A 19159-nucleotide genomic window follows, 5' to 3' on the forward strand; every position below is an offset into this window, starting at 1 on the left:
TCTCCCCTTTTTTGTTATATCAAAAATAATTCAAACTTTTAAGGTACAAAACAAAAATGGAGAGTAAATAATAATTTTAACATTAAAATCATTTGAAAAATCAAAACTCTCCCTCAATAAAAGCATTCTAAACAAAATTTGATTTTAAAAGCTTGACACTTAAAAAAAATTGAATTTCAACAAAGATGAACAAACATGTTAGTAGCACATGAAATTCAATATATCCAAGTCTAATATACTTTATGCAATACCAATTTTTGTATTTAAGTGCATGTGCATAAAGCTATCCAAAAATGTTATGCATTTGAAAAATTGATATCAATTGTTAGAAATATATCATTTGCAACAAATCACATGCATAAACATTTAAATTAAGGTCAAAAATTAAAATTTGTAAAAACAAAGCATTAAAACCAATTTTGACCAAAATTCATTATGATGAACAAACATTCACGAAAAATCATTAAAACTTTAGAAAATGATCATCACAATTATTTTTAACATACATGAGATAGAAAACATAAATCATTTAAAATCAAAACTCGTGCATGCTTAAACTAAATGAGCAACCAATTATGCAAGATAATCAAAATAAGCTCAGAGGTTACCTATTCCATATCAAGTGTGGCTAGAGCATTTGAGTATCTTCACTTTCATCACCATTGCTCCAACACACCTACAAGACACGTTTATGTGGATTTTGGTATCCAAATTATTTTGGATCCTTGAACGTTAGTTTCAATGTCCCTTGTTCCCTTAGGAATCCCTACTTGTTTAATTTTAAAACGTTTTCTTTTCTTTAAAGGACAAGTATGTTCCTTATGACCATGATAATGACAATGTGAGCATTTTGTCATTATGAAATTAGATCAATTATTAAAATGATTTCCTTTTCTTTTGTTAAGCATTCAAGCTTAACCTTTAAATCAAAACTTTCTTTTTCCAAATTTTTCAATTTTCATTTTTGAAAGCTCTAAATCCTTTTTCAAAATTTCATTTTGTTTTTCAAAATCAACTTTTTCTTTCTAAAGAAAATCGTTTTCAACTTTAAGTTTTGAAATAATTTTCTTGTATTTGGAGTTCATGGTTTCAAACTCCAAAAATAATTCATCATATACATCTTGTAACTCATCAAAAGAATATGAATCAGATTCATTAGAGTTAGAAGATACATTGGGCTCTTCAAGAGCCATTAAGAACATTGTCTTTGTTGGTTCTTCTTTCTTGTTTCCATGGATCTCTTCGAGCTTATTACAAAGCTCATTGGCATTTGAACAAGAAGAAACTCCTTCATAAACATCGGGACCAAATGCACAAAACAACATGTGCATGGTCTTAGCATTTTGTTGAGCTTTCATCCATTCTTGGGCACTCAACTCCTTCGTCTTCTTCTTTGGAGAAGAGTAAATGTTCTCAATCATCTCCCATGCATCAAGATCATTGGATTGGATGGATAGCTTCATTAATTTCTTTTAATGACGGTAGTTGGCTCCATTAAAGTATGGAGGCTTATCGATCGGTTGGGAGTTTTCTATGTGGAACGAGCCGGAGGTGGAAGTCATCTTCTCAGTTGTGTCGAAAATGGATAGAGCTTCTTCAAGGATTGTCTCAAGGTTGTTAGACCTTCTAATGAGTCAAACTCTAATAGCAATTGTTATGATTAGTGATGAAGCTCAATTGAACAACAGAATAATTGCCAAGAGGGGGTGAATTGGCTTTTTGAGTGTAGGGAGTAAGGAGTATAAAGATGAAACAATTTACATAAGGATTTATAGTGGTTCGACTTCTCAACCAAGTCTACATCCACTACCTAAGCTCCCCACTTAGGATTTTCTAACAAATTCACTAATTTGTTCTTTCTGTTTCCAGTACAAAGAGATAACCTTTACAACTCCCTAGCTTTTCAAAGGCTAAGCTAGAACCAATCCCCTTTACAAAAGGTTAAAAGATGTATAAAAGAAAAACCTCTTAAAAAGAAGGTGTTTACAAAAATTAAGCTCACAAGAAAACAATTAAAAGATTTGCAATGAGATCTAAACATTAATGTTTACAAGAGAAAGGAAAATAAGAATGAAAAGCTCTTCTCTTGTGTTTGATTTCTTGGATAGGTGTTGTCCCACCTTCTTCAAGTGTCCTCAACTTGTTTTTATATGTTGGAATGAGTTTGTGGTTGTTTCTAGCCGTTTGGCATGTTTTGGAGCCATTGGGGATTAGTTTTATGCAAAATAAAATTGTCTAGTACAGGGAGTATCGGTACTCCTTTAATGAGTATTGATACTACCTTTGTAATATTTAAATAAACTAGTCGTTGAAGACCGTTGTGCTTGACCAGTATCGATACTATGCTTCATGGTATCTATACCACTGTGTAAAGTAGTATTGGTACCCCTTGAGTATCAGTACCTATTTTACATTCTGAAATTTGAGCAATTTAGAAAACAACTGGTAGTATCGATACTCCTAGAGAGTATTGATACTTCTCTTACCTTTGGTATAGGTACCACATGAATAGTATTAGTACTATTCATGTAGTATCGATACTGTAAGAACAGTATCGGTACTACGTACCTAGAAAACTATTTGTGCTCAAATTCTAGTTTAATAGACTTTGAATTATTTTTAAAACTTTGAACAAATTTAATTAAGTCCAAAAATATTTTTCCTTAATTTGTTATATCAAAACATTATAAAACATGATTCAACATAAATAAAGGATACAAATGGTCCTCGTTTATCAGACGTTTTTTTTTTTTTTGAATTTTTGACTTTTAAGAGTTATAAAGTGGTCTTCGACTATAAAGTGTTGCTTTGTTGAGTCCCATGACTACTAAAAGTTACAAAATGATTACCTGACTATTCATATGTTCTAAACTCGTCATTTTCCGTTAAAAATTTTATGGCAATTTCAGTTGGATATTAACCTACTAATCGAAATATGATAAAATTTGATCACAGAATCTCAAACGACTACCTTATTTCAATCGGAATGTTAACGTCAAGCTTAGATGACCATCAATTTTAACAAAAAAGGACGAGTAATAAATATATGTCTTGAAGCGTAAAAAATATGTCTTGAATCAAACACAAAACCTTTTATTATTGGGCGAAAGCAAAGCTCTTTTTTACGAAAACATCCATAGAGCGTCATCAGGGACAAACATAAAATTTTATACTAGAGGAGGTGAACTTAAACTTAAAAGATGATGAATTAAAATTTCATGGACAAAATAAATTTTCAGAAGAAAATGCATAAAAATTTACAATTGTCCCCACCCGTCCCCTCAGTCCATCCGTGAGCACCATGATATATTCTGTGGTTAATGTTTTTGACAAGTAATGGAGACTACTGCTTTAAGCACTGCATTCTCCACTACCCCACCTTTGTTTCATTTTCTATCTCATTCTTTTAATTATAAATTAATGGTTTTTACACTTTGTGCCCAAAGTCACTAAACAAATAGACTCGTCTACTAAGTAAAAGAGTTCACGAACCATTGTCATAAAAAGTGGAATATTCCATCACCCAAACCTCTACAAACATACGAGGAAATTAATGATGTGAAACGTACACACACGATTTATTAGTGCTCTAATCCAAGGGATTAATTGGTTAATTACTACTAATTAATCACAAAAATAAGTCCTTTGAAAGGTACTATGGTAGTTTGATATCCGTATATTTGTGTATAAAATGTACAGTTGAAACAAATCAAATTCGCATGTGATAGTGTTTATTTGAGGGGGGGGGGAATTCAATTAGAAGACGTATATTGCTCAAATTATATTCGAGGGCGATGGGCTTAAATAGGGTTCTTTTGTTTCTCTGTTTTGCTCCAATGGTAGGGAGGTAGTGTCTGGCTGCCATGTATTATCATTTAACTTTGCTTTTTTGTTCAATTACATCTTAAAATAAGGAGATTCTTGTTATAAACTTCCCAACAATCCAAAAGGAATATATTTTTATAGGGTGGAAGATGGTCTGACAAAATGCACCCAAAGAAGAAAAATCTTGGCCTAAAACAATGCAAGCCAAAAGTAAATTTGGTATCTAAAATATGAAATCTAACGTGAGAGAGAGCACACTCAAAAGCGTTTAACTATATATACCAGCATCTTTCCTCCATTGATCCAAAAAAGCCAAAGCTTAAGTAAAACAAACTGAAATCACATAGACACGTCTGAAAATGAACCATTCAGATACCACGTTCAACTCAGAAGCACTTCCTGTGGACGATAGCTGGGCCTGATTCATCATATTCGCCCTTGGAAATCCACATCTGCGGCATAAAAAGTAGACAATAAGCAATGAAAGTTGATAGCATGCTCGGAAAATTAAAAGTCCAAGCAAGCACACAAAGTTACCTGCTGGAAGGTGCTAAGAGATGCCAAGATGGATCCTCCTATCCAGACACTGTATTTTCTCTCTGGAGGTGCAACCACCTTGATCTTCATGCTGCTCGGGGCAAGGGCAGTGATTTCCTTGCTCATCCTATCAGCAATTCCAGGGAACATGGTTGATCCACCACTAAGCACAATGTTTCCGTACAGATCCTTCCTGATGTCAACATCACACTTCATGATGGAGTTGTAAGTGGTTTCATGGATTCCGGCAGCTTCCATTCCAATCAGAGAGGGCTGGAAAAGTACTTCCGGGCAACGGAACCTCTCTGCTCCGATTGTGATCACTTGCCCATCCGGCAATTCATAACTCTTTTCAATGGCAGAGCTGCTCTTGGCAGTCTCCAACTCTTGCTCATAATCAAGAGCAATGTAAGCAAGTTTTTCTTTCATATCACGAACAATTTCTCGCTCTGCAGTTGTTGTAAAAGAGTACCCTCTCTCAGTTAAGATCTTCATCAAGGAGTCTGTAAGATCACGTCCAGCAAGGTCTAAACGGAGAATAGCATGGGGGAGAGCGTAGCCTTCGTAAATCGGCACTGTGTGGCTCACACCATCACCAGAATCCAAGACAATACCTGCAGAAATTTACGAGAATAGAGTTGACACTAAATGAGAGGAAACAAATAAATAAATATCTAGCATACAAATAAAATAAAATCTCCATGCTATTTACCAGTTTCCTATATTTTATAACAAAATAGAATAAATAGAGCAATGCCTAGTGACTGTAAAGCTAAAGTTATTTCAGTCACCAACTCCAGGATAAAATCAAAATCAGTTTCCGAACCATAAATAGATACCTGTGGTACGACCACTGGCGTAAAGCGAAAGAACTGCCTGAATAGCAACATACATAGCAGGAACATTGAATGTTTCAAACATAATCTGGGTCATCTTCTCCCTGTTAGCCTTAGGGTTCAGTGGTGCTTCTGTAAGGAGTACTGGATGCTCTTCAGGGGCAACACGAAGCTCATTGTAGAAAGTATGGTGCCAAATCTTCTCCATGTCATCCCAATTGCTGACAATGCCATGTTCGATAGGGTATTTTAAAGTAAGGATACCTCTCTTTGACTGGGCTTCGTCACCTACATAAGCATCCTTTTGACCATCCCAACCATGACACCTGTGTGTCGTGGGCGACCAACGATACTAGGGAAGACTGCCCTAGGGGCATCATCACCAGCAAATCCAGCCTGCAAATACAAGAATAACACAAGCATCAGCATTTGTGTAGTTAGAACAAATCATTGATAAAACACAAGCCAATCCAAACAAAATGTCTATAGCATCAAAAGGCAAAATGAAACTAGTACATGGAAGAAAATAGAAGCACCGTCAATTTTGTCATTTTTAAGTTTTTCTTGGTAAAAAAAATGGAATGCAATGTCTTTAGGATTCATGTTAAGAAAATAAAACAAACGCATAAACATCAGAAATATAGCTTGCTAACCTTGACCATTCCAGTTCCATTGTCACAGACAAGAGGTTGAATATCCTCATCCGCCATCTCTTACTAGCCTGTATTAGTAAAAGGGATTGCAGTAAAAATATTTTTTTTATTTCTTGGAACCCTTTTTCCATTATCAAAAGAATACGACTATTATTAATCTTTTTCAACTCTGACTTGATAATTCTTAAAACCAACCCACAACAAAAACCAGCATCCAAAGTACTTGTTGCATTGTTAATTGTATCATTTCCAAGTTCACGAGTTTTACACTTCAGAGCAGGTAAACTCCTAAAAAACAATATGCGGACCAGCCATTCTAGAACTCAATTTCTGATCATATTAATCATTAAAGAAAACATAAAATCGAAACAACAAAAGAACTAAATACATATATGATATAACACCCTAACCTACTACTGAGTATACAGCAAATAATACAGAATCTGGAGTTCTCAAGCAAACATCAATCCGTACTTCACGGAGATATAGATGAATCAAAAATAGATCAATTTGATGCACGAGGAAATCAAAATAAATTTCAGATTCCGCGAGCATAAAACTGTAACAATAACACCTAGCAGATTCATACAACGGAAAACAGGTCAATTAAGCCAGAATTTTAGGCCGATCTAAAAAACAAAACACAAAAGAGGCCGGCTATTCGACACTGAATAATGCATCGGGAAGAACACAACATAGCAGACACGCGATTAGATAACTACATGTAGTTATTCCATACGAAACAAGCAAATATAACAAAGTTATAGCCTCGTAGATCAAAGCAATTAATAAAAAGTTTGAAGCATATAAAAGGCAATACCTTGTTTAAGCAAAAAAGAAAGAAAGAGAGGAGATGATGACAATTTTTTGAGAGAGGCTGAAACAGTCTAGAGTGAAGAGGCAGGGGAATGGAGGATGCGAGTTTTATATATGAGCAGAAATTATAATGAAATGCAAATGAAATTCAACTGAAATTCAGTTTCTCTCTGGGAAAGAAAATGAAATGGAATGTATTGGAGGAAAAAGCAAACGAATCATAGTTGGGATGGCTCTCAAACTACATGAGCCGAATCAACAGAAGCTATGGCATTCATTTTTGGGCTTAGGTTTGCGACGCTATCTCAGTCGTGAATCGGATTGCGAATCAAAGGGAAGATATCTCTATCATCGGATTGATGCTCGACGAGACTCATGCGATTATCGATAACAATCAGGATTTTAAAGTTCTATATGTCAATTGAGAGTCCAACAAGGTTGCTCACTCACTCGCTCATTGGATTTTGTTGAGAACCAATTCATATTGATTTTATTATGATGAATTTAATTGTATTAAACAACTTGTAATCTTTCATGCAATTGGAATATGATGAAAATCTTCTTTTGAAAAAAATAATTAGGGTTGATGTCACGTCAGTTGGACGACTAAAGGTTACTGCCTATATATATATATATATATATATATATATATATATATATATATATTATATATATATATATATATATATATATTTTTGTCAGTTTCAAAATTTTATTATATAAATAAATTCAGGTTGTAAATTTGATTTTGGTGAGGTGAGTCTTCCAACGAAAATTATTTACATACGCAAGATGACAATAATCAACGAAAAATTAAATGAAAATTAACATGGACAATGTTGTTTATTGCATTGACAAAAATGTAACAGTTACGGGTATTTTTCAGGAATACGTATTGTGTAAGGTGGTTGGTAATTTATTTTTTTTTTATAAATCTCAACATTTATTGAGTTGAATAAATTTTAAATTTTTATTTATAAAGAAATAAATTTATAATAAAATTTTTTAAAGTTTCCATAATTTAATATTGACTTAATACAACAATAAGTACATGAATCTTGTATCGAAAAACGTTTTAGTATTTAAAGAAATTTTCGTTAAAATTGTGTGTTTAACGTTTTCATCATAACACTTTTAAGTGTCTGGACCATAACGGCCGTTAACTTTGACCGTTAAGTCACATGTGTCTAGACCTGTTAATTTTGAAACTTTATTTTAAAATTTTTAAAAATTAAAATATTTTTTATTAAAAAAACAAAATCCCCGCGCAGCAGCACCTCCACCCCTCTTCCCCCTCTCTCCCTTCCCCCCTTCCTCCTTCCCCCTTCCTCTTCCATGGTCATCAGTAGGTCGGCTGTGACCGTCAACGTCATCGTCGTTAAAACCGACTTCGACTTCCGATCAAACCTCTTTGGTCTTTCGTCGTTAGTTGTCACCGTTTGTCGTAGAAAAATATTTAAAGTTTTGTTGGATTTTAAGCCACCGTTGTCATTTTTTGTCGATTCTGGCTAATCCCAACATCTATATACTACGTCGTCACCACCATTTAATTCTGCTCAAAACCCATCCTCGTCGTCGTTTTGTCGGTGCTCCTTCGGCATTCATTTTTAGTTTTCTTAAACGTTCTCCAACTTCAGCACTATATATCAATTTGGAATTTGGGGGAAAAATTAGGAAAACCAAATTGGAAAGCTCTGTTGAGGTGGATTTCAAGGAGCTGACATTCTTCCCGTTTGTTTTCTCTACTTGCTGCATTATTATTTACTTATAAAATAGATGTTTGTCTCAAATGATCAAACAAGGGATCCGTCCTATTTTACTTACAAAAAATGGAGAAAGCAAAAATGGAGGTAGGTTGGGGGTTACCATGGAGGTGAGGGGAGGGAATAGGGAAAGAGCATTTTTGGTACCCCATAAGTTTTATTTTATTTAATAGATTTTTGTTCATTCAGACAAAAATAGCGTTGCATGTTCTAATTGGACATTGAGATTTTTTTTAACGGTGTTAACAATTTGGTGCAAACGAAATAATGATTTAAAGTCGAAGGGGTTAAACGTCCCAAAAAATACTTTGGGAATAATTCCGTAAAAAAGAGTATAGTTAAGGGGGCAAAGATATATTTAGGCTTTTTTAATGATTTGTATTAATTCTTTGGCTTAATGTATTTTTAGGTGTCTAAATTATACCTCAAATTGACTTTTAGTATCTAAAGAATTTTTCGTTAAAAGTAAGGGTTCAATGTTTTCTCTGTTACACTTTTAGGTGCATATCGTTAAGAAAATCGCTAAGTGACACGTGACACGTTTTTATTTTATATTTTTTTAAATAAAATATTATTTAAATTTTTTTTAAATCTAAACATTATACGTGTCACTTATAGTAATATGTACACAGAAAATATAACAGAGAAAACATTAGACGTCTGATTTTAATAAAAAAATTCTTTACAACAAAATTCAAATTGAGATATAACTTAAACACCTAAGTATGTTAAGCCTAATTCTTTTTTAATAAATTAATTAAACATTCACATCATAATCAAGTTTTGATAAAAAAAAAATCTATTTACTCCCGTAGTTTAAAAAATACTCCTCTACTAAGGTTTAATGAAAAAGACACTGAACCTATTTTATTTAAATACAAAGACAATTATATCCCTATTGTTTTATTCTTTGTATTATTTATTTATTACTTATAAATAATAAAAAATTAACTATATTAAAATTATAAAATCTCATAAATTAGCTCTTATATTAATTTTCTTTAAGGTGATAATCTAATTTTTCTTTTAAAATGTGGTTTTAAGTAGTATTGTAATGTTGTTGCCTTTTTTTATTTGATTTTTTTATTTAGATCAGATCCTTTATTTTGGTAAAAGGTTGTTTGTCTATGTAGTCAGAATTATGTAGCGAATCAGCCTATCAGATTATTTGGTTCGCTCTCCACTCCTTTATCACTTCGTCAAACGTCTCATTCGACAAAGACAAGGAGTTTGTATAAAGGTTAATGGGTTTTGATATTGATTGTCATTCGTTTTAATTTTCTTTATATTTTTAGATTTATTACGGTGACTATTGTCTCCAAATTTATCTCTTTATTATAATTTTAATTCCTTCCATTATTAATAAAAATCCAATTGCCATTTTTCAAAAAAGTAATTTTATTTTTATTTTTCACTTTTTACTTGTTATTGAATAATTATAATTGAAACTCTAACTTGTATATTATTATTTGATTCGACTCATATTAACATATCTAAATATATCTTTAAATATATAAATATATTTAAAAATGGATTTATTAAATATTAAAATTTTTATTTTAAAACATTTCATTAAATAACGAAATCCTTTGAAGATCAATTTTTTTGTTTAGTTTTTTACTCCAAAATCTAATATCATTTAGTTAATGGATTAAATTAATTAAATCAAATTAATATAAGTTTGAGAGAGAGAAATATATATTATAAAATGTTAATTATTAAAAACATAATTAATAATCAAAAACATATTTTAATTTAACAATTAATTATAAATGTCTTAATCATCATAATTAGTTTAACATTCAAAAGCTGTATTAAATCAGTTCGATAAATCACAGTATCATTCTGTATTGGAATTCATATTATCGATGGATCTGTTCATGCATGTTTCCTCCATTTTCATCTTCTTGAAGCTCGCCCATTGGCTGTTCATGTCTGACATCAGGCATCTTGTCGGATTTTGCACTTCAAATTCAAGTGGGTAATTTTATATATGGTTTTTCATTTTCGAACAATGTTGGGCTGTGGATCATGCAGAATTTGAATTAAAAAAAATGATATATTGAAGATTATAACATTAGATTCAAGAATTATTTACAAATCTGGAATCAGACAAAGAATCATTGACTTCCACTCGAGTAAAAACTGTGCAATGTATCAACAAAAATTCAACATTTCCCAAAGGAAGAAGAACGTTCAATGATGCCAAGGGCTGTGGTTCTATGTTAAATGGAAACCCCAGAAATTATATGGGTGTATATGGTGGAGATTTCATCGAGAAAAGGCTGAGCACAGGCAAAATACATGGTTATGTGAACACAAACTAATGAATATATATGTATCAGTGTACAGAATAATTCTAGTCCTAGAGTACAAGTCACATACAACTTTATTAAAGATGCTTAAGATAAAAGAATTTCTTCAGAGACTTAACCTTAAATCCAAAGCTAAGCTTGAAGAATATGAAGAAGATGGTTCAATTTCAATAGGAGCAGGCAAATTCAGGTCCAATCCGCAGTCTTCCTTTGCTGCCAGAAGGTTGAGCCCTTGGTTCAGTGATGTCTCATTCCCTTTCTCCCAATGGTACCGCCTCATGTGCCCGTCCAAGGCCTGACCACTAGAGAACACCCTCAAGCAAGTTCTGCATTTGTGACCCCAAACCATCATCAGCTTACTGTAATCTTCAACATTTTCTCTAGCCATGCCGTTGTCATCGCGACTATGAGCCACGACGTTGTACCCGTTACTTCTTGTTATCGCGAAACACCCCATGGCGTTCTTGTGGCTTGTCCTGTGGCCTGCTTGGGGTGACCCGAAAACCTTCTTGCAACTCGGGCATTCAAACCGAAAGTGTGCGCCCAAATGTTCTGCAAAAGGTTCGGTTTCTTGAACCCCGGGATGATAACTTGTACCACATTCGCTCTCACTGACGGGGGCACCATTAGCCAGCATCAGTAAGGATGCTGCAATTTCATGATCGTCCTCTGTCATCAAGGTATCTATATTATTAGTTGGTTCACAGGTCGTAAATGATTTGGAGGGGGGTTGATTCCACGCCACTGTCGCTCGGGGTGGCATCGCATGTGTCCGAAAAGTGCTTTCCATGACCAAAACTTCTTCCCACATTCACTACAAGGAGGTGTAATCTTCGGTGCATCAGGGTCTGGTTTTTTGGTATATTTAGGCCTGGGAACGGTGCTAGAACAGGTCGGGAATCCACCAACACCGATCTTTATCGATTTGGACCGTTTCTTCCGGGGTTTCGGATCACGATTCACATTTTGCTTGTTGAAGAGGGAAAGCCTGGGGTACCATGTTGAGTAACAGAAGAAAGGAACCGGAACCCAGGATCAGAATCGACAGTTTCATTCATTTTCGGAACAAAAAGAAGAAGACACCAAGAGACAATGGAGAGTTGAAAGAGGGAAAATGTGTAAAAACGGTTGAAGTATCGTTTATGTAGGGAGTGTTGGCAGTTGCTAACGTTATGGGACAGGGAAGTTTTGAAGTGAGCGGTTTTTTTCAGTTAGATGTTGGAAACATGGGGTGGTTACGTTTGGATTATGCTTCACCGCTTTTCACCAAGCATAACATGTTCCTTGGCGCTTACGGTAGAGCCTATAAGCATGCGAATTTGTTTATGGAAAATAACTTCCATAAAATATTAATAATCAGAATTCGGGACCGTGCCATAGCTTTAGGTAAGAAAAATATACAGAAGATGATCAGAGTTGAAAACTACAGTAAAATACCAGATATCACAACCACAGTGACAAATGCAGAAAAATACCTAGGATGAATGAGGAACGAAGCGCGCATGCAAATTCGTGCATCGACTCTCTATGGACGGGTTGCAACTTTTACTACACATATTGCCTTCTAATCGATGCCCTTTCATTTGCTTGATTGATCGGTTTGAGTGAAGGGTGGTTTAGCCATCTTCGTTGTTTTTCCAAGGACATTTAGAATGCCGACACACTGCAACTCTTTCGCTGGGGATTAGTAAAACATTAGATTATAATCAAATCCATGATGTACAAATATAATCATAGATACTAAGGGTAAAAAGAGAATCAAGCGTAGGAAAAGAGAAAATAACCTCAGTGGCCAAAAATTCCATATAATATACGATTTTAACCAACTTTTTCCGGATTTGCCAAAATGACCAACAAAATCGCAATGCGATCGCTAATTCGCAACGCGATCTCCATTATCGCAAATTCGCGTTGCATTTTCGCAATGCGATAGTTGAAAATCGCATTGCGATGGTCTACAGTATCGTTGCGATTTTCCCTATTCGCAATGCGAATAAGTAAATCGCAACGCGAATTGGGAAATTCGCAATGCGAATAAGTAAATCGCAACGCGAATTGGGAAAATCGCAATGCGATACTGACTATCGCAATGCGATAATAAAAAATCGCAACGAGATACTTACTTTCGCAACGCGATACTGACTTTCGCAACGCGATAATACATAATCGCAATGCGATTTTCAAAGCGTCATTAGTATCCTGGCCAAGTATTTTATTTTTAAATTCCAACATGAATATAATATATTGGAACACTGAACTGTCCACAGTATATCCCGTAATCGCAACTCATAACCTAAAACCTAAATCACAACTCAGTCCCATCTCCATCTCTCACTCTCTCACCCATCTCCGACGAAATCCGTCCCCATCTCCGGCGAAATCCGTCTATCTAAATCTCTCAGAGCCACCCTCACAATCAGAAATGGAAAATCAACCAAATCAACCAACGAGGGTTAGTTTTTTAATTATTTTCTTTTTGAAATTTTTGCATTATTATTAGGTTTACATATTGAAATTGATGATAGGTTTACTGGTAATTTCAATAATAGATTAACCATTTCACTTAGATTGCTTATTAAATCAACCAAGAATCGCAACGCGAAATGCAAATCGCAACGCGATTTTAGTTTCGCGTTGCGATTCTCTCGTTGCGATAGTCATTTCGTGTTGCGATTTTCATTTTCAGAAACTATTCTTCTTCTGCAAATTGAAACTTGAATGAATTGCATTACTTCAACCAAAAAACAAAGACAAATACGAAATTCACAGTGTTGCATATTTAAGTTTGAAGAATAAACTACTACTATTTATGTTTATTATTGTTTTGGTATATCTTCACAGTGTAGTTTTTGGTATATCTAATTTAGTATGTTTATTGTTTTTGTAGAACTTTTATTCGGCTCAATTGACCTTGAGAAATAAAGTCAGCCTGGCCAAAACAATTGCGTCGAAGCTTTCACATGCACAAAGAAAAATGTTTGAGGATACATGCTTCGGGCCATGGCTGAAAGTACAAAATCCCGGTGGAGATGCGATGTTGACACACCTGTTTCTTCAAACCATGACTAGAGATCTACCAGAGACTATACAACGTCGTGATGAAGAGATATGGTTTGATTTTCCACCGGCGTATACGTGTTTTGGGCGGGAGGAGTTTGCTTAATCACCGGTCTACGCTTCGGACACGATGATGTAGGTCGGTACACTAGACACATTACCCGCCCATCATGGCTATCCCGGGTTTTCCTGAGCTGGAGAGGCCGAGTCTACACGTAGAAGACCTGACAAGATTTTTGAATAATAAAGATGGTTTTACTCGGATGGATGACGTCGACGTTGTCCGAGTATGCCTTCTAATTCTTTTGCATGCCGGCTTTTTAGGCAGAGAGGCCAGACAACCTATTCCAAATGATCTAATCAAATTGGTAGAAGACCTAAATGCGTGGAACCTGTTTCCGTGGGGCTCGTATTTATGGAAAGCTACATGGAATAAGTTATCGTCTGCCTTGGATGATCGAAAAAGTTTGCATGGCGATGGTTCCAAATACACTTTGACAGGCTTTATTTGGGCCTTTAAGGTAAGAATTTTATATAATGTTTCCAAAATTATAAGTAATTATTTAACAATTACTAATGTTTGTTATTATATGTTTGTAGATTTGGATATTGAGGCCTTTCCCGCCATGAAGACATATGCAATAAAAACTTCAAATAATATTCCCAGGGCTATTTCCTGGAAGAGGAAACGAACCTTGCAATGGGAAGATTTACTACGGTATACGACAATAAATAATGTAAGTTAACATAAATACTACCATATGTTTATAAACAAGTTATTACTAGTACACATTTAACTTTGTTTAAGCTTTTATATTGTTAGGAGGCCAACACTCCTCTACAGAGGCTGACACCCACGGAAGCTGAGCTTGCCACTGATTGGTGGCAAGCTAGTAAGCGTTTTTTTGATGGAACGGTTGATGAGCAGCCTCCACTTCGGGAGCCATCACCTCGCCCAGAGCTATCACCTCACCTAGAGCCATCATCTGATCGACCCGGCTATACACCTCCACAACGACAGCCATCACCTATTCTTTCACATCATCGAGCCTCTTCTCCACCATCACCGCAAGATAGGCGACCGGCAAAGATGTCACGACGTTTATCTCCCTGTTCTCCACCTCCACCTCAACGGGATGAGTTAGGGGAGTGTCGTGATGAGGTCAATGCCTTGCGTGAGGAGGTCGGTACTTTACGCAAAGACGATGGTGCATGGCATGTTGAGGTGTCTACATTACGCAGTGAGGTAGCCGCTCTACGTGAGATGGTAGCATCGTTGCATAATGAGGTTCATACTCTACGCAACGAGGTAAGTTTAAGATTTTTCATACTCGTAATTCATTCGGTTGCTGCCAATCTGTTTTTGTTAGTATTTGTTTTTGGTTTTGTTTTTGTCTTTTGGTTGAAGTAATGCAATCCATTCAAGTTTCAATTTGCAGAAGAAGAATAGTTTACTTTCGCAACACGAAAATGACTATCGCAACGCGGAAATGGCTATCGCAATGCGAAATGAAAATCGCAACGACAAAATCGCAACGCGAAATGAAATCGCAACGACAAAAATCGCAACGCGAAATGAAAATCGCAATGCGATTTGTGTTTCGCGTTGCGATTTTGTCGTTGCGATTTCATTTCGCGTTGCGATTTTGTCGTTGCGATTTTCATTTCGCATTGCGATAGCCATTTTCGCGTTGCGATAGTCATTTCGCGTTGCGATTTTAAGTTTCGTGTTGCGAAAGTAAACTGTTCTTCTTCTGGAATGTTTATATATGTTGTCCTTTTAAATGTTTATATAAGTGCTTAGTTCTGGAATGTTATCTGAGCATTTTGTGAACTATGATAGAATAATGATTTGGGTGAATACAATGCTAGTTTGAAACATATTTGTCTTTGTTAATATCATGTCTGTTATTTACTGATTTATGTATTAATTTTTTTAGCGGCCCGATAAGGTGGATGCTTTACGTCGGGTTTTCCTTGCACGACGGAGTTCACGCATCAGACGGCGTGGACGTGTATTACGTCTCCGTTCACCCAATGGTGCGAAGACTCCGCAGAAGAAGCCCGACTCACCGGTCATCCTCAAGAGTCCCCTCCAATCGTTCAAGAGGCCCCTATTCTCCCTCAAGATTCCCCCCCCCACGTTCAAGAGGCCACTGTCATCGTTGAAGAGGTCCCTCCCACCATTCCAGAGCCCGATTCACATGGGGTAATATATCGAAGTATTGAGAAACCCCACCGGTTTCGGACATGATGGATGAGAGTTGGCTCTCGTATGAGTTACCGGCTAGTACCCTTCCGGTATCTGAAGTGGAGAGGAGACAACTACCGGAAACAATTGTGGATAATACCCTTTGGGCTAAAACCGCAGTTGATTTTTATCTACATGAGCGGAGCCAAGGGTGTTACACTGACATCAGCAAACTCAACGATGAAATGTTTTTGTTGTTGATCGGTCTTGGTGGGGTGTGCTATTAGGGGTTGAAGACAGTGGCTATTTGGATGGGGAGGTAAGACTATATTTGTCTTATATATGATTTTGATTAATTTGTTTAAAAATTAATGTAATTCACTAAAATATGTATTTTTTTGTAAAAAAGCATATCGATGCATGGGTGTTACGTCTACTAATAATAAGGAAGCTTAGGAAAAATAAAAAAAATTCGCTATATACAATAATGCCGACGGCTTTTCACGCAGTTCACTGAAGAATCAACGAGATGAATCATTTTTGTTGGGCAATGGACAAGCTAAACTTTATCCTGCATGGTGGGAGGTCGATACGGTTAGTGTTATTTTTTAAATTTTTTAAAGGTGTTAATAAATAATAAGTGCGCAATAAATGAATTATTACTTATGATCGCAGGTGTTATCCCTGTTTTGGAACGTCGTCACTGGCTTCTCGTCCAACTTCAGCTCCCATCCCTGAAGATAATAGTGTATGACAGCATGATCAATTACATATCACTGTCTGATTTGAGAGATATTTTCAAGGGATGGAGCTCTCATTTGGCTAAATTCTTGGATGGGATTAAGTATTGGAGTCATTCTGGACACAAGAAGCCAAAGAAGTTCAATGTCACAGTTGTCAGAGACGAGACCGCGCCACAGCAATCGCCGGGAGCCAGAGGGGATTGTGGTCCTCCGTATGCCTTTGCTTGGCGTTTGACGACGGGAAGCACAGAGTTTTACCTCCCACCGATAGAGATAGAGCTGCAGTAGGCTTGTGGTTTCGGCATTATATGGCTAGAGCAATATATTCGAGACGCTGCCTACCTGCATCCGCGTTATGAAAGTGTTCATTGTTAATTGGTAAGTCAAATGCAAGTTTGTTAACATATATACTCCTTTTGGTTTGAAAATGTTTGGTTAAGTACCTAGAATTCAATAATTTGCTGTTTGTAGGTTTTAGATGTGTAGGAAGTCTTGTTTGAGCAAATGTTTGGTTTCTGCAGGTAATCCTTAAGTGAGCTGCGTGAAATGGATGTACGGGGTCACAAAGTTGTTGATTCTTGATTCAATAATTGATGAAGAAATAAGAATTATTATTATTTTTTGATTGTTTAATTGATTTGTAAAAGATGATTGTAAATGTTGATTTGTTTAATTGATGTGTACATAATTTGTGTTGAAATGTAATAGTTGATTTGTTGATTTTCAATCTTCTTTATGTTGAAGGCAAAACAGACTATCGCAACGCGAAATGGCTATCGCAACGAGAAAATCGCAATGCGAATGAAATCGCAATGCGAAATGAAAATCGCAACGAGAAAATCGCAATGCGATTATCATTTCGCGTTGCGATATTCTCGTTGCGATAACCATTTTCACGTTGCGATAGCCATTTTCACGTTGCGATAGTCAAATGTCTAATAAGTGATAGCAATGTTCAAACTCAAGTTACTAATACATGCCTAACTGAAAATGTTAAAAGTGCACACTAAAATACACATAATGCAAGTTTGTTAACATATATACTCCTTTTGGTTTGAAAATGTTTGGTTAAGTACCTAGAATTCAATAATTTGCTGTTTGTAGGTTTTAGATGTGTAGGAAGTCTTGTTTGAGCAAATGTTTGGTTTCTGCAGGTTAATCCTTAAGTGAGCTGCGTGAAATGGATGTACGGGGTCACAAAGTTGTTGATTCTGATTCATAATTGATGAAATAATAAGAATTATTATTATTTTTGATTGTTTAATTGATTTGTAAAAGATGATTTGTAAATGTTGATTTGTTTAATTGATGTGTACATAATTTGTGTTGAAATGTAATAGTTGATTTGTTGATTTTCAATCTGCTTTATGTTGAAGGCAAAACAGACTATCGCAACGCGAAATGGCTATCGCAACGAGAAAATCGCAATGCGAAATGAAATCGCATTGCGATTTTCTCGTTGCGATAACCATTTTCGCATTGCGATAGTCAAATGAATGTCTAATAAGTGATGACAACTGAACAGATCATAGCAATGTTCAAACTCAAGTTACTGATACATGCCTAACTGAAAATGTTAAAAGTGCACACATAAATACACATAATGCAAGTTTTGTTAACATATATACTCCTTTGGTTTGAAAATGTTTGGTTAAGTACCTAGAATTCAATAATAATTGTTAAAAGTTATGCATGTTAATCCTCGTTGCCTTTTTCATTTCGCATTGCGATTCTATCGTTGCGATTTGCAGTTCGCATTGCGATGGTCAAATGATTGCCTTTCGCAACGCGATTCTGACTTTCGCAACGAGATAATACAGAATCGCAATGCGAGTTTCAAAGTTCGCAACAGGTTTTAGTTTCGCAAGCCAAATTTTTTGTGTATGTATATTACGCAGCAGCAACAACTCATAACCTAAATCCCTAAATCGCAACTCATTCCATCTCCATATATCACTCTCTCCGGCGACATCCGTTCCAATATCCAACGACATCCTTCCCCATCCGGCAACAGGTCTTAGTTTCGCATCTCGTTTGTTTAGTTACAACCATGAAATCATCTAATGTTGATCATGTTTGGATAGATTTGTGTTTTGGAGGGTCATGGGAGAATGTTCATGGTGTTTTACAATGCCTTTACCCATGAATCTTCAACTAAAACTGTCATTAAAGAAGTTAACTTATGAAACCCTAATGTTACGTGTTTCAAAAAATTGAATTTAGAGCCCCTAAGTGGATTTAGGCTATCTTATCAGAGAATGGTAAAGTTTATTTGTTAACCGACAATGAAGATGTTGAACGATTCATTGCTTACATTAATGTTTCAAGTGATGATGTTACATTGTATGTTATTGAACCTAGAAGTAATATTGTTGGGTCAGTAGCGGGTAGTAATCAACTAAGTGGGTCTCAAAACCCACAGC

At 35.5% G+C, this 19159-nt stretch overlaps 2 pseudogenes; both read right to left on the reverse strand.

Moving 5' to 3' along the window:
- Positions 1-4081: 4081 nt before the first annotated feature.
- On the reverse strand, positions 4082-6768 carry LOC120203468 (annotated as a pseudogene).
- A 4033-nt stretch (positions 6769-10801) lies between these two features.
- On the reverse strand, positions 10802-11803 carry LOC120203396 (annotated as a pseudogene).
- Between the last annotated feature and the right edge of the window lie 7356 nt (positions 11804-19159).

This window comes from Hibiscus syriacus, unplaced genomic scaffold, assembly GCF_006381635.1.
Source record: "Hibiscus syriacus cultivar Baekdansim isolate YM2019G1 unplaced genomic scaffold, ASM638163v2 tig00009942_pilon, whole genome shotgun sequence".
Lineage (NCBI taxonomy): Eukaryota > Viridiplantae > Streptophyta > Magnoliopsida > Malvales > Malvaceae > Hibiscus > Hibiscus syriacus.